This window comes from Leptonychotes weddellii, chromosome 4, assembly GCF_054177405.1.
Source record: "Leptonychotes weddellii isolate Sample4059 chromosome 4, ASM5417740v2, whole genome shotgun sequence".
NCBI classification, from domain to species: Eukaryota; Metazoa; Chordata; class Mammalia; order Carnivora; family Phocidae; genus Leptonychotes; species Leptonychotes weddellii.
This window is the reverse complement of record NC_138372.1, coordinates 123,960,939-123,976,277: the sequence shown is the minus strand read 5'-3', so window position 1 is coordinate 123,976,277 and position 15,339 is coordinate 123,960,939. Positions and strand designations below refer to the sequence as shown.

The following is a 15,339-nucleotide window of genomic DNA, read 5'->3' as shown; positions in this document are numbered from 1 at the left end:
GTTTTGTACATAAATTTGAACTTTTATGACCAGTAAACACACCAATTTAAAAAGTATGCACACAGAAAATCAGTCCTAGTCCTACCTCAATCATTCTGCTGGACACCTGCAGAGAGGAAAAGTCCAGTTAGTGCTAACTTAGGCATGTGGCTCATTGTGAGCCTTGCCGAACTTGGCCTGCTGACCCATGCTGTGAGGTGCATGCAAGTCTCATAACAGCCCTTCCCTCCATCACATTCAGTGTTTAAATAACTAAAACCTTATTTTACTTTTGTTCTGAGTTCTTAGCTACCCAGCATCAGCAGGGCTATTAATCTTTTCATAGGGATGAAAGATAATTTAGGAGCAAGAGATGTCCTCCTAAAACAATTTACGCGAAGAGTGAAATGAAGTTGGGTGCATGAACCCAGAATTGCTTCAACCTTCAGAAAGAGCAGAAGGGTTAATCAATTTATGTGCTAAGAGAAGAGAAACTTTATACATAAAGCTGCACCACACGTGTATAATCTCAAAGACAGGGCAAGATTTCCGGTCTGTGGTTTTCCTTTCATTCACATGTGACCTCCCACTTTGAGTCTTAAAACTGTTAGACTGTAAGCTATGTAAGAGTAAAGACTTCCTTATTCATCTTTTAACCTCAGCTCTGAGCTTAATGCTGGCACCCATCATTGAACAAATATTTTATGAATTAATAATTGTGTGTTTTGAGCCCATAGCAAAGCAAAGAACTGTCTCCCCAGGGAGCATTCCTAACCACTCTGGTTTGGCACTGCCCAATTTGAATCGATCGTTGCTCAAATGAACTCTTAAAAATTTTAATATGCCTCAATTTATCTTTTAACAGTTCAGGTGTCAGAAGAAGGAACTGAAGGAGACATCCCAATGGCCCCCAGGAGCAATGAGCAACCACGTGTAGATACCTCTTGAGTCTCTTGAGCTTGCTGCTTCCTTGCTGTCTCTGGAGGTCATGGGTAAGTCCCTCTCAGATCCTAAATCCTACCTCTGTGGCTTTTGCATTATGAGCTTTCAGACTTTATTTGGGCATTTCTTTTTCTGGATGCAGTTGAACTGAATCCAGGTGGGACTAGTTCCAACTTAGGAACCAGACTGCATCCAGTGTGAGGCCTCAGGTTAATAAAATTTTGAGGCTGAACAAGTAGATTAACCTTACCAAAGATAATCCTGAATAACAGTGGCCATAGTAGAGAACTGTTAACCATCTTAGATAAGCTTATCCATTTACATGGTACCCTAGAGAAAAAGGGGTTTCAGCCAAGCACTCACTATAAAAAGTAAAGGGAAACTGATTTTACCTCCCCTACAATTTCCGGTGACCAGTATGAGACCTGATGGGACACCCAACTGGCTCCTGAGCCTACAGATGGCATCCTGAGGAAACTGGCAGAAGCCAGCAAAGGCTAAGAATTCTTGCCAAAGTCAGCTCTCACAGATCTCTATCTTTGGTGCCAGGATGAGAAAGGAAGGTAAATTTCACATTATCCTTTCTTTTTCAAATTCAGATTGGCAGGAAAGAACACCGGTTATGGATCCTTTCTCTTCCAGGAGCATCTATTGCCTTCTTGTTTGTCACACTTTGTGTACTGATAATTTGGCTTGGCAACCATCAGTTTGGGGGCCCCAATATATGGCTAGACAGAAATGTGGGCAGCACCTCATTTGTGGCTAGACATGGCTGGACAGAAATATTGGTTGCCCTTCAAATCCCCTCATAAATGTTTTTAATATTTTATATCCTTTGGGCAATGAATTACCATGAATTCTTCCACATTCTATAGACCATTATAAAGAGTAATTAGCCTGAAATTCAAGAAAATTTTGACATAAAGATGTACAAAAATCACATATGTAATCCAACTGCTTTTTTTTAATCACTTCCAAAATTGCATCCTAGATAGATATTTTTAAATATTCAGCTGCACATATACATGTATTCTTTTTGAATGATCATATATGTCAGCCTATAAAGCTCTCAAATAGATTTTTTCTCTTTTATCAGTGTATAGCCAATATTATTGTAAAACTAAATATCTGAAGTAAAGCTAAAGCTACATATCCGAAAAGAATAACTTCCAAAGTTAGAAACAAAAGATGCTAGAATGTGACCTTTTTTTAAAAAAAAAAAAGATTTTATTTATTTATTTGACAGAGAGATAGCGAGAACAGGAACACAAGCAGGGGGAGTGGGAGAGGGAGAAGCAGGCTTCCTGCCCAACAGGGAGCCCGATGCGGGACTCGATCCCAGGACCCTGGGATCATGACCTGAGCTGAAGGCAGACGCTTAACGACTGAGCCACCCAGGCACCCGTAGAATGTGACCCTTCTGTATGAAAATTATTCTCTTATCGCAATCTTCCATCTCTTGTCAGAACTCAGACGTGGCAAGTTTTCCACCCCACACACAAACATGTCACTTTACCGCATGATGCTCCTATAGCATAATAGTGATAAAGAAGCAAGACAGACTTATCTCATGTCAAAATAATTATTAAAGAATATACATGTAGCCTACATTCCTAGGACAAGATATTCATGTGTCTCTTTGTCTAATTCAGTTTTACATACAAACTACTCTTTTCAGGAATATATGCCAGCCGCCTTTGCTGTGCACAGTCTTAAAACAAGCAGGGCTATTATTGATATCTCCCTATCAAATTCACCATCTACAGATTATATCTAAATCCCACCAAAAATAATAATATCTATACTTTAATAAGAGTTTATTTAGATTCATAAAAAGTTGAAGCCCGCAATTTTATACTACGTTTATTAGCTTTTTTTCTATGCAGAAATACTGTATGCTCCCTGAGGCAGAGACTGTTTCTAACTCATCACAGATCTCCAGGGTTTGGCACAGAGGAAGAACTCAATACATGTTTGTTGAATAAATGCATTTTTTTAAATAGAAGGATTTCTTACTTGTCTGAAAAGATTGAAGTTATGTATTAACCATGCTTGCCTTTTGGAGACAAATATTTAAGCCAATATTCATTTGATTCGGTCATTGTACAAGGCCAGCCTATCCAACAAAGACAGAGCTTTCAATCTGACATAGTTGAGTTGTGTGTTCTTATCATTTTAAAGGGAATGAAATGTCAGTTATGTCTAAACTATCTGGATGTGTTGATTGGACATGGAAAACTTTTACACAGATCAGGGGTGCCTGGGTGGCTCAGTCGTTAAGCATCTGCCTTCGGCTCAGGTCATGGTCCCAGGGTCCTGGGATCGAACCTCGCATCGGGCTCCCTGCTCCCACGGGAGTCCTGCTTCTCCCTCTCCCACTCCCGCTGCTTGTGTTCCCTCTCTCGCTGTATCTCTCTCTGTCAAATAAATAAAAAATCTTTAAAAAAAAAAAAAACTTTTACACAGATCAGATATTCACACATATCCTTACATTACTTTGCTAATGTAGAATCAAATATCTGTTTCAATGTTTTTTTTATTTATATCTACTGTCCATTCTTACCTATCAAATAAAAAATGGATTAATTTTTTGTGTGTGGTTTTCAATGAGGCTTAACATATTTCAAATGTATAAGCTATTTTATTTCCTCTTCATGTATAATTGTTATTTATATTATTCATAGAAGTTGCTTAGTAATTACGGGGGTTATTCAATGTATTCCTTTATATTTTCTATTATATAGTCTCACACCTGCAATTAAAGCAAATTTTATTTCCTTTTATACAATAACTAGGTCTTCTCTTTCTAGTTTATGTCTTATTTTTCTCAAAAGATTTCATAAAAAATTAGGAAAGATTAACATTAGCTTGTTTTCGGACTCTAAAACAAATGATTCTAGTGAGTCACTATTACGTATAATACAGATTTTTGGTTAAAGATAGGCATTATGTATTAGTTCAATATCTTATTCCTGGCTTTCTAACAGTTTTTAATTTTTAAACCATCAGGAATGAATATTAAATTGGGGGTACCTTCTTAAATGATGATATGAAATGCATTTTTTAAATCTTTTAATGTGATATATATATATGTGTGTACACACACACACACACAGTCGTTATATTTTAGACAAATGAACTATATTTGAATTTTCCTGGGGTAAACTTTGCTTGGTCGAGATGGCTGATTACTTTTAGGAATTTTTTACTTTACTTTGCTGATATATCATTAGGATTTTCTCATTTATATTCAATATAAAAGAAGACACATAATACGTGTGTATTTGCCAGACTTAAGTATTGGAAATATGTTCCTTTTTTAAATTTTCATAATAATGAAGACATATTTTAATGTTTGCCAGTTGGAAAGGTGTTCTCACAAATTCCCCCATATCGTATTTTTCCGATGCACTTCAAGTCATCTTTCAAATATTAAACAAAAAGATAAGTTGGTCACAGCTCAAAGTCACAATGTCTAGTAAGCATTTACCTAGTTTTGTCTTCAGGATTTAGTCTTGCCCCCTTTCTTTAGTTCCCTGATCATGGGGCATCAAATATTTTCCTAAAAAAATGGATGATCTTTTTGTGAAGGGGGTGGCTAAAGTCATGAAACTCAGCAGTTCCCAGAGGGCCCAGTTCTGATATCATAGTTCAAGACAGAGGGCTGTAGTTCTCTGGCCTTCTTACCGCTGAGCTGTTTCTTTACTGAGAATGGTAGCAGCACAGTGGAAGCAGAAAGAGGCAATAGAGTAGGCACCAGGGGAGGTGGAAACGTGGAGTTTCACATGTATGTCTAAGAGTGAGAATGTCCATGTAAATTTATTGTTCAAACCATGCAATTATATAAGTGACAGAGAATGTTGAAAATAATTAAAATTATATAATTTTGAAATATTATTTATTAAATATCCTATAAAATAGTCCTGAATCAAAAACTATTTTCTTTTTTTAAAGATTTTATTTATTTATTCATTTATTTGAGAGAAAGAAAGTACAAGCAGGGGGAGCGGCAGGCAGAGGGAGAGGGAGAAGCAAACTCCCCACTGAGCAGGGAGCACGATGCAGGGCTCAGTACCCTGGGATCATGACCTGAGCTGAAGACAGACGCTTAACTGACTGAGCCACCCAGGTGCCCCCAAAAACTATTTTCAAAACTAAAATTCTTTCTAAAAATATATATCCATGTATAATAAGGTAATTTTAAAAAAGTATGTTGACTATCTGAATGTAACAATTAAAATAAGCAAAATAATTTCAGTAAATTTGCCGCATATTCTAACCAGTTTTCTTAATCATATCTACCTCTCATAGCATGACACTGATATATTTCAGGAGAAAAAAAAGCATTTTCTCTGATAGAGTCTTTTCTATATAAAATCATCAGTCTTTTTCACAGTTGCCTTTTATTGATTTTAAAGTTCTTTTTTTTTTTTAAAGATTTTATTTATTTATTTGACAGAGAGAGAGACAGCAAGAGAGGGAACACAAGCAGGAGGAGAGGAAGAGGCAGGCTTCCCACTGAGCAGGGAGCCCGATGCGGGGCTCGATCCCAGGACCCTGGGATCATGACCTGAGCCGAAGGCATACGCTTAACGACTGAGCCACTCAGGTGCCCCGATTTTAAAGTTCTTAACACATCCAATTGACTTCTGTGATTTATAATCTTTTTATTTTATTATTTTTAATCAAGATAATTGACATATAACATTACATCAGTTTCAGGTATACAACATAATCATTCAGTATTTGTATAAATTGCAAAATGATCACCATAATAAGTGTAGTTAAAATCCATTACCATACACAGTGCAAATTTTTTTTTCTTGAGATGAAAACTACTCTCTTAGCAACTTTCAAATATGCAATACAGTACTATTAACTATAGTCACCATGTTGTACATTACATCCCCATGACTTATTTATTTTATAACTGGAAGTTTGTACCTTTTGACCCTCTTTACCCATTTCACCCAGTCCCCAATGACAAAAGTCCAAACATGAATTTATCTTTCCTCTTTCCAATATAAGAAATTATTGTGATTCACTCATTATATTTGTTCATAATCATATTCGTGTTAGAATCATTGTGAAAATATTTACGAGAATTTACTGATATGTTATTAATAGTGAATAAACCATCTAAAGCTAGAAAGAAAAATACAAGTATTAAAAGTCAATACAAGCCATGTGAAGAAGAGGCAAGAGAACCCCCCAGACCAGCCAAAGCCTGCCCACCGTCTCATCCCTGCATCCAGTGCCTACCACCTGTGGCTGTCACCACCATGTGCAAGAAAAAGGCTGAAGGGGGCGCTAAAGGAGATAAAGCCAAGGTGAAGGATGAGGCACAAAGATCTGCAAGGTTATCTGCTAAACCTGCTCCTTCAAAGCCAGAGCCCAGGCCCCCCCAAAAAGGGAGAGAAGGTACCCAAAGAGAAAAAGGGGAAATCTGATGCTGGCAAGGATGGAGATAACCCTGCAAAAAACCGAGAGGCCAAAACAGACCAGGCACAGAAAGCTAAAGGTGCTGAAGATGCCAAGTGAAGTGTGTGCATTTTTGATAACTGTGTACTTCTGGTGACTGTACAGTTTGAAATACTATTTTTTATCACGTTTTATAAAAATGCAGGATTTTGTTTTATTTCTTTTTTAAGCTATGTTGTTAACACACAGAAGACTTCATTGTTGTTTTGGGGGAAGGGCATATGTCACTAATAGAATATCTCTGAAGCTAGATTGATTCGGGAAGAAACACCCTTCCCTTCTAGTTTTGAGAAACTTCCTCTTGGTTCCCAGGAAGAGGGATTCCTTCATGTTGACACACATTAACCACCTTGGCACAAACACCTTGTAGTGTGGAAAAACTAAAATTCATTTTTATGTCCTCTTCTCCCTCTCTACCTTCAACATAGACTTAACTCCCTTAAACCAGAGACCTATTGGAACCTGACTCCCAAAAATGGTTTCCAGCATGTTAGGCAATCTGGACTTTACAGTGTCACCACGGAGATGGCATTCCTCAAAAGAGTTCCGTTTTTAGCTTGTGAATCTTCAGATTGATAATTCTGCCATTTTCATTTCATTGCATCAAAGTCAAGGTCGGCTTATGAAAAGTTGTTAAGCAACATGCTAAATGTGAAATGTCAACCCTCACTGTAAACTTTCCCTGTTCGGAGCATCACTTGAAGACTTCATTGGGTTTTGTAGTAGCTTTCTGATTTTGACAGTCCACTGAAGAAGGGGGTTGGAAAGTTGTTGTATACTGTTAATGATTGCCCATGTCCTGCCTGAAATACCATGACTGTTTATGAAAAGTATCTTTAATGAAGCTGGATACAGTTAGGGTTGGGAAAAATAAATAAAAGTCAATATACAAAACAGAAAAAGATTTGTAACAGTATACGCAAATTTTCTTTTCATTTCTTTTTTTATGAGAAACGTCATGCTAATAAATTATTGATTATTTAGCTAAGTGTTCTCCCTGCACTAGAAATGTGCATTTACAGAGAGAGGAACATAGAAGAAATTTCCCTTTTCATTTGCCATTGTCTCCTTCTGTGTCATTCCCCAGATTCTCTCCTATAAAGAATTCATTCTATAACTCTAGTCTTTGCAATTCATTGCTTTGAAAGTTAAATAATGCACAGAGGGACTCTACATTTTCAGAAAATACAGGTCCTACACATTCAGCAAAACTGCATAGCATTTTGCAGAACCTGTATCTTTAGTATTTTTATGATTACATTTTCTGATATATTCATTGAATATTCTTGTTATACATAGGTTTTCTATTTTATCCTGAACCCTATGCACATGAATAGATTTATGGCATTTAAAGTAGAAACTAGAAATGTAGCCCTACATATTTTATCACATGTTATTTAACTGATACATTGGGTCATATTATGTATATCAGAATAAATATCTCAAGATAGATTCTGTTTAAGAAATCTCTTTTAGGGGCACCTGGGTGGCTCAGATGGTTGAGCGTCTGCCTTCGGCTCAGGTCATGATCCCGGCGTCCTGGGATCGAGTCCCGCATCGGGCTCCCTGCTCCTTGGGAGCCTGCTTCTCCCTCTACCTCTCTCTCTCTGTCTCTCATGAATAAATAAATAAAATCTTTGAAAAAAAAAATCTCTTTTAATTATTAGTATACACACAGACACCCACCCACACACACACACCCAAACACACACACACAGAGATTTTGTATGCTAAATTTTATTTTAAGCATTTATATAAATAGTTAAAACTGTACAATTCTATTACTACTTGAATATGTACTTATATTTAGCCAAATTTTAAAGTCCACTTGGGATCACTTGAAAGCATTAGCTCTGACCAAAACTAAGCAGAAAAAGCAAAACTTAGGCAAAATTAAAACACATTTGTTGACTTTTCTCTATCTTTTAAAGTCACCAAAGTAAACTTCTCCAAGCTTAAACACTTTATCCTTATTTTTTAATACTTTTGTGACTGCTTATTCTTCTAAACTCAAGACTATAATAACTTTACATTCTTTTCTCTCTCATAGCCAGGTTATTTGGGGATGAATTGTGAAGAGGGTAAAGAAAAAAATTTCCTTTTCTTGAAGAACTGCCTTGGACACTCTATATATAAGGTCTCATTTCACCATTATAAAGTCTGTTGACTCTGAAATTATTTTTAAGAAATGCAATTAATGTTGCATTTGGACTAAGTGATATATTGGGGAAAGAAATGAGATTACAAAGGAGACAAAGGAGTATGCTGTCAAGAGCTTGAAAGAACCTCAAACCTTTTATGATATAATGTAGTCCTTATTCCCTTTGCCAATTTCTTTTATACTCTAATGAAATTACTCTCTGCTTTGATTATTTTCTTCTTCCTTTCCAACTTCCATGCACATAATAAAAACCTCTTTCAGATCTCTAGATCTATGTCATTGTTTTCTTTTTTTAAAAAAAAGACTTATTTATTTATTTGAGAGAGAGAGAGAGCATGAGCGGGGGTGGGGGACAGAGAGGAGAAGAGGGAAAGGGAAAAAGAGAATCTCAAGCACACCCCCGGCTGAGTGCAGAGCCCAACATGGAGCATGATCTCACGACCCTGAGATCATGACCTGAGCTGAAATCATGTGTCAGATGCTCAACCGACTGAGCCACCCAGGTGCGCCTATCATTGCTTTCTTAAAATCTTTTAATGGTTCTTTTCCAACATATGGACAAAATAAAATGTGTCAACATGACTATTATATGTGGCACTTGCCAGTCTGCCACTTTTTCTTCATTATATTCATTCATTCAATAAATAAGTGGTTTAAATGTCTACACTGAGAGAAAATATAGCATAGTGATTTAGAACACAGGCTCAGGAAGCAGGCTGCCTAGATTTTTAGAAGTTACCCTGCATGATAGTTGTGTGAGATGGAGCAAGCTACCAAAACCTTCTAAGTCTTGGTTTCTTTATTTATAAAATGAAATAGGAATAGGCCCTGCAATATAGGGCTATATGGAAACTAAATTAGACAATCAGTGCAATGTATGTAGAATAATGCCTAGGACTTTGTGAGCACCCAGTAAGTGCAGACTAGGATGGTGGTAATGGGCCTGGTCTCTAATGGATAACTGTATATAACAGACTGAAGAGAAGCAAATATTGATGACAAAAGGAGAGATGAGTTAGGTGCCTATTGTGATAGATCTGATAATAGATGATGTTAGTCTGGAGTAGAGTGGTAAAGTTGAAATGGAACAAAATTAACATATTCAAGAAAAATTTGATTTTAGCACATATAAGATTTAGTAATATATTAGTTTTGTGGAATTAGAGGAAATGTCAAGGATCATTTCCATTTTTTTTATTTGCATGATAGGATAAGGAGGACTATGTTTGAAGGGGGGCAAGGGCCAGGAAGCAGGACAGAAGATCCTGGAGTTGGTTTTGTACAGGTTGAATTTGATATGTCTTTGAATGAGCAGAGGATAAATGTCAAGTAAGCAACTGGATATACTGGAAAGTGTAACTGAGGAAAAAACATCAGCAGTGGAATTTCATCTCTTATTAATCATCACCTGAAATGTATACTCCAACAACACTGACCTTTATAATGTCCCATAAGGTTTTTACATCTATGTCTTTTATCATGATATTCCTTCTTTCTGGAATGTCCTTGCCCAATCTTCATCTGGATACTAGGTTCACTTTAAGGCCCAGCTAGATGAAATCTCCAAAAGCTGTATCATAAGCAGCCTAGTTAATCAATAAACTTATTTCCACTCCTCCTAGTTCACAGCTTCCACTGAGGTTAAATGTAGCCATCTAACTAAGTTGTGGTCGATAGACTATGCCTGCTTCCTGGCCTAGCCCATAAAGAATATACCTCGTCTTCCTTGTCCCTCACTGCCTGCCTGATGCACAGGATCCAATAGAACTCAGCCCCTAGGAGATGCCAGAACCATAGGATGGAAGCCTTTGAGACACCAAGTGAAAGGGGCCCCACCAAGTATACAAATATATAGCAAGGAATGAGCAGGAAAAAGTCCTACTCTATTAAACCACTGATATTTTGGAACTGTTCTGTAATTAGTCTAACCTGAAACCTTCCTAATTTTCCATGACAATATTAAATGTCCCTCTATGTTCACAAAGCCTCATGACATATTTTTATCATTATACTTTCCATATGGGGTTCCATATTGGCTTATACGCCTATGTCTTAAAAAACTGTAAGTTCTATGACAGCCAAGTCCATGTCTTTCTCTTCTTTTTATCCCTAGATCCTAATGAACATTTTAAGAATGAGAAAATGAATGAATTATTACGTTCATTCACCCAGATTTTCATGACATTTTCCCCAGACCAAGTTCAAAACACAAATTAACACCTATGCATTACTAGGGCTTCAATTCCTTAATCATTTATATAATTTATTTGTATTTGTCTTCCTTGACTCTGTTTCCTAATATCTACAATCTTCTTGAGCTGTTGAAAAAAACAAACTGAATTATCTTCCATTATACAGTTATTAAATAGACTTTGATATGTCAAAATTTACTTTTAGGACCAAAACTCTTCCTTATGAAATATCTTCATTTCATTGCTGCCTTTTTTCTTTCTACATTAAGAAACATTCTTTCTTTCTATTTCAGCCAAAGTAATAAGCCTTTAATTTTACCCTTTAGTTAAAACTAAACTTCTGCTCTAATATTTCCAAAACTATTCCAATTAATTTAAAAAAAGAACAACAAAAATTTTGGTCATAAATATTGAATACAAAAAAGTACATTCTGTTTTTTCTTAGCCCTGATGCCTTGCTGTTTTCTCAATTCAGCTTGGCATCTTAAAGTGCCATGAAATAATTAGAGAGATCACAGAAGGCTACCCCTATCCTTGGCTAGGGAACAAAACATGTCAGATCACCATATGCTACCCCTACACTTCAATGCAACCTCTGAAAACTCATAAATTTCCAACTTCAGCGTTTCTAAGCAACGACTTTAATATTTTCAACCACAAATTGGATGAAGGCCCCAGTGAAAGTAAAGGAAAGCACAAGGAAAATTCATGGAAATAACCCTAGGAAATGCCATGTGCACTCAGACACAAAAGAAGGGAAAGTGTGCCTCCTTAAAGGATGTCTGGTCTTCACAGTTAGTGAGTGTTGTCCTGCAATAGCAAATGCTTTAAATATCAACAATTTAAAAATGAAGCTTAATGATAAGATTTCCTCATACTCTGTTGGTGTATTTATTGTTTTAGTACATGTGACTTAAACATTTGGGTATAAAAGAATAATTTGACCCTTAGATCTGACTAATACTTTTCAGAGATGCAATTTTATATTTAAGCACTTAATATTGTTATTCATTTACTCACATGGTCAGCATGATGTAAAGATGTCTGAGTTTTACAAATAGGAAATTTACTATATAATAACATACGGAATATTCAACTTTTAATTTTGTCCAAGATTTATTAAACATACAGTCATGATTTCCTCTGAAAGATATTCAGCAAACCAGTGAAAATTTTGACATGAAGAAACACCAGTTTAATGACTGGTGTTGGGAATTAAACATGGAGGCAAAGAACATGACATCTAGATTTAGACTCATCTAGGTCTGAATTCTGATCCACCACCTATTAGCTGTGTGACACTAGTCTAGGCATGTAAACCCCACTCAGCTCTAAACTGGAGATTCTAATACCTATCTGGATTACTGTAATGATTAAATGAAAATATACATGAATTCTAAGCTAATATTAATTAAGACTATCATTATTATTTATTTATTATTGCCTTGTATCACCCTTCCCAATTAACTGTTCTTTAGGGAAAATAGTGTGAAAATATTTTATTCCTCCAAGAAATTAACTCTGTCTTTGTGAAATGCCAGTGTGAAATTCTTCAAGCAGCGGAAGAACTTGTCAGGGCATGTGCTAACCATTTATTCTTCCACACCCCTCAGACAATGGTTTATTTCCTGCTGTCATTTATTGTACTCTAATATATCAAAGGTCTTTGGCTCATCTATTTTCTTTTTTTTTTTTTTTTTTTCAGAGACTGTCTGGCCACAGCAGTAATCAAACCTACCAAGTGGGCTAGTAATGAACAGAAATGTCACATATCCAGCAGGAATCTATACACAAATTAATCTCATCCTCTGCCAAAATCTTATTCCACTGTGGACTACATGCATTCCAGAGCAACACAATAATGCCTCTGGCCCTAAGTGCTTTGCCTCTGGCTCCTCTCTTCATGCCTACCGTTGTTTTATTAGAGGTGTCCTCTAGTAGATGTTAGCTTTACTCTCTATTTATTATCACCCAGAAGCTAAGTTTATCCATTCAGGAACAAGGGAATACTTTTCTGGGCTTCTAATACAGTTTATATTTAGTTTGCAGCTTTGCTCTGAAAATCTCATAACTCCACTGAATATATTCTGTTAGTGACTAACACCTATGGCTTGTATAATACTTTTGACTTTTCAATATCTTTTCACACAAATTTCATTTGATTCTCAGAACCATCCTGCAAATTAGACTGGACAGGTACTATAATACCTCAAGAGAATGTGATTGAAAATTGAATAACTTACCTAAGGCTATAAAGTGTATTGATGTCTGACTCAGGTCTCCTCTGACGGTGTCTTTTCTTACATATTACTTTATATTTTCATAATACAATAGCAAGTGATCAATAATGGGCAGAGATATTTCATAACATGGCTGGAACATTTGGTATATTGTGAGTTTTGTTTTATACATAGTTTTTAATAATCTGGTTTTCTTTGTAATCTCAAATTGTGTGTAAAGATAGTAAACAATTAGATTGCAGCCAGCAAATACTAATTTTGATTGTTGTCATGAGTACTATATATCATTGAAAACAATTGTGATGAATGACATAACCTTACATTTTGTGATATGCGATGTATAATAAGAAATATATAGTTGATCTTTTTCCCTGTTCCTGGCACAGAGTTCCTAAAACTCTTGGAATTTCCTAAGTGATAAGAACAATAAAAGTGTCTTGATATTCACAACAAGCTCCTTTCCACTACAACTGAGTTTATGTTAATGAAGTGACTTTGGGAAAGCACCTAAGAATGGGGGCTCATTGTCATGGCAGACCACCCGCAGACCTCCCAGGGAGGGGAGAGGGACTGGAGATTGGGTTCAATCACCAATAGCCAGTGATTTAATCAATCCTGCCTATGTAGTAAAGCCTCCTTAAAAACCCAGAAGGAGGGGTTTTCAAGTGCTTCCTGGTTGTGAACACATGGTAATTTGGAGAGAGTGGCGTACTCAGAGAACAAGGAAACTTGGTATCCTTTCCCCACACCTTGCCCTATGCATCTCTTCCATCTGGTTTATAAACCAGGAATCTAGTAAGTAAAATGTGTCTCTTGAGTTCTGTGAGCACTCTAGCAAATTAATTGAACCCAAGAAGCCAGTTGTTCAAACCTCTGATCTATAGAAGCAAATATGACAACCTAAGCATGCAACTGGCATCTGAAAAGAGGGAGCAGCCTTGTAGAACTGAGTCCTTAACCTGTGAGATCTCCAAGTAGATGCGTCAGAACTGAGTTGAATTGTAGGACACCCAGCTGATGTCAGAAAATTGCTTGGTAGTGTAAAAACCACCCCTCCATACACATTGTAATTGGAGTCAAAATTTTACATCTATACATTTTAATAGTTGTAAAAAAAAAAACCTTTCATAATCATTATTTCATTCGGAAAATCACCATAATATTGTAAGAAAGATAGAGCAATTATTATTCCCATGATAAATGTTCAGGAAATCTGTATTAAATGAATGGTGAATGAGTCCATTTTTGATGAGGAAGCTGACTGTTATGCTCTGAACCGATTTCTTCTTGAGGCCAGTTCGTCTGACTTGGTGTGAAAGATTCTTTCCATTACCTTCATGCTCCATGTTAGTTTGAACATAGTCATAATTTCATTTAGGCATTTAACACTGACTTTATTTTATGACACTGTGGGAGCCATTGCACCAAGAAAACGAGGTAGATCTGGTTTCTGTAATCTAGAAACTTACATTCTAACCAGAATACACAGAGGCAAGCATATGAGTGCAAAAAAACACAAAGGCATAAAGGATATCTACAACAATGAATTATTGAGACATATGGATGCCCAGTGGTTCTGTTTATGGCTAGAAATAAATATTATCATGTGGAATTCTGAAAAGTTAAAAGACCCATTATCTATGAATGTCCATCAATAGTCAACACAAAAAAGAAGCTGTGGGAAAGCTATGTTCTGACCTGGAATAGGGAAGCTGGCAGATCTCTATGTAATTTGGGAAGAGTTTGAAAGAGGTAGAAACTTGAGGTCACTTAAATAAAAGTAGAGAGGCTAGAGAGGGGGGGAAAAAAAAAGAGAGAAGAAACCAGAGTAAAAGTAAACTACTCCTAAAAGAATGGAGCAAAGAACTTGGTGGATCTTCCCCCCAGAAAAAAGCTAAAAAACAAAGTGGTGAAAAATATAAAAAAAACCCAACAATCATTTAAAGTCTCTGAAAATTGTCACAAGGGTACACAGAAAATGCATAAAAATTCATTCAAAAAATTACTAAATATTGGTAAGAACAAGGAGAGTCTGTACAATTTGGTTTCATTTCATCATTTCATTATCCACCTTTACTCCCTAGCTCCACATTATAAAAGCTCTACCCTAGGCACTTGTAGCCAAGAAGACAGGGTTCCCTCTTTCCCAGAATATATGATATCATCCCAGGAGGGACAAGTGCTGGCATTTCTCATCCCTTCCCACTGTCCCCCTCCCCTGGCCCCTGTAGAAGCTCTATTCCAGGCAGGTGTTGCAAAGATGATCCTGGTCTCTTTTCCCATCTCACCCCAATTCTGCCCCAGGTGGAGGAGGTGGTGGATACTGGGGTCCATCACTTGGACA

At 36.5% G+C, this 15,339-nt stretch overlaps 1 pseudogene; it reads left to right on the top strand.

The window, feature by feature from the left end:
- Positions 1-6,076: 6,076 nt before the first annotated feature.
- Positions 6,077-6,767, top strand: LOC102741321 (non-histone chromosomal protein HMG-17 pseudogene; annotated as a pseudogene).
- The last annotated feature ends 8,572 nt before the right edge of the window (positions 6,768-15,339 follow it).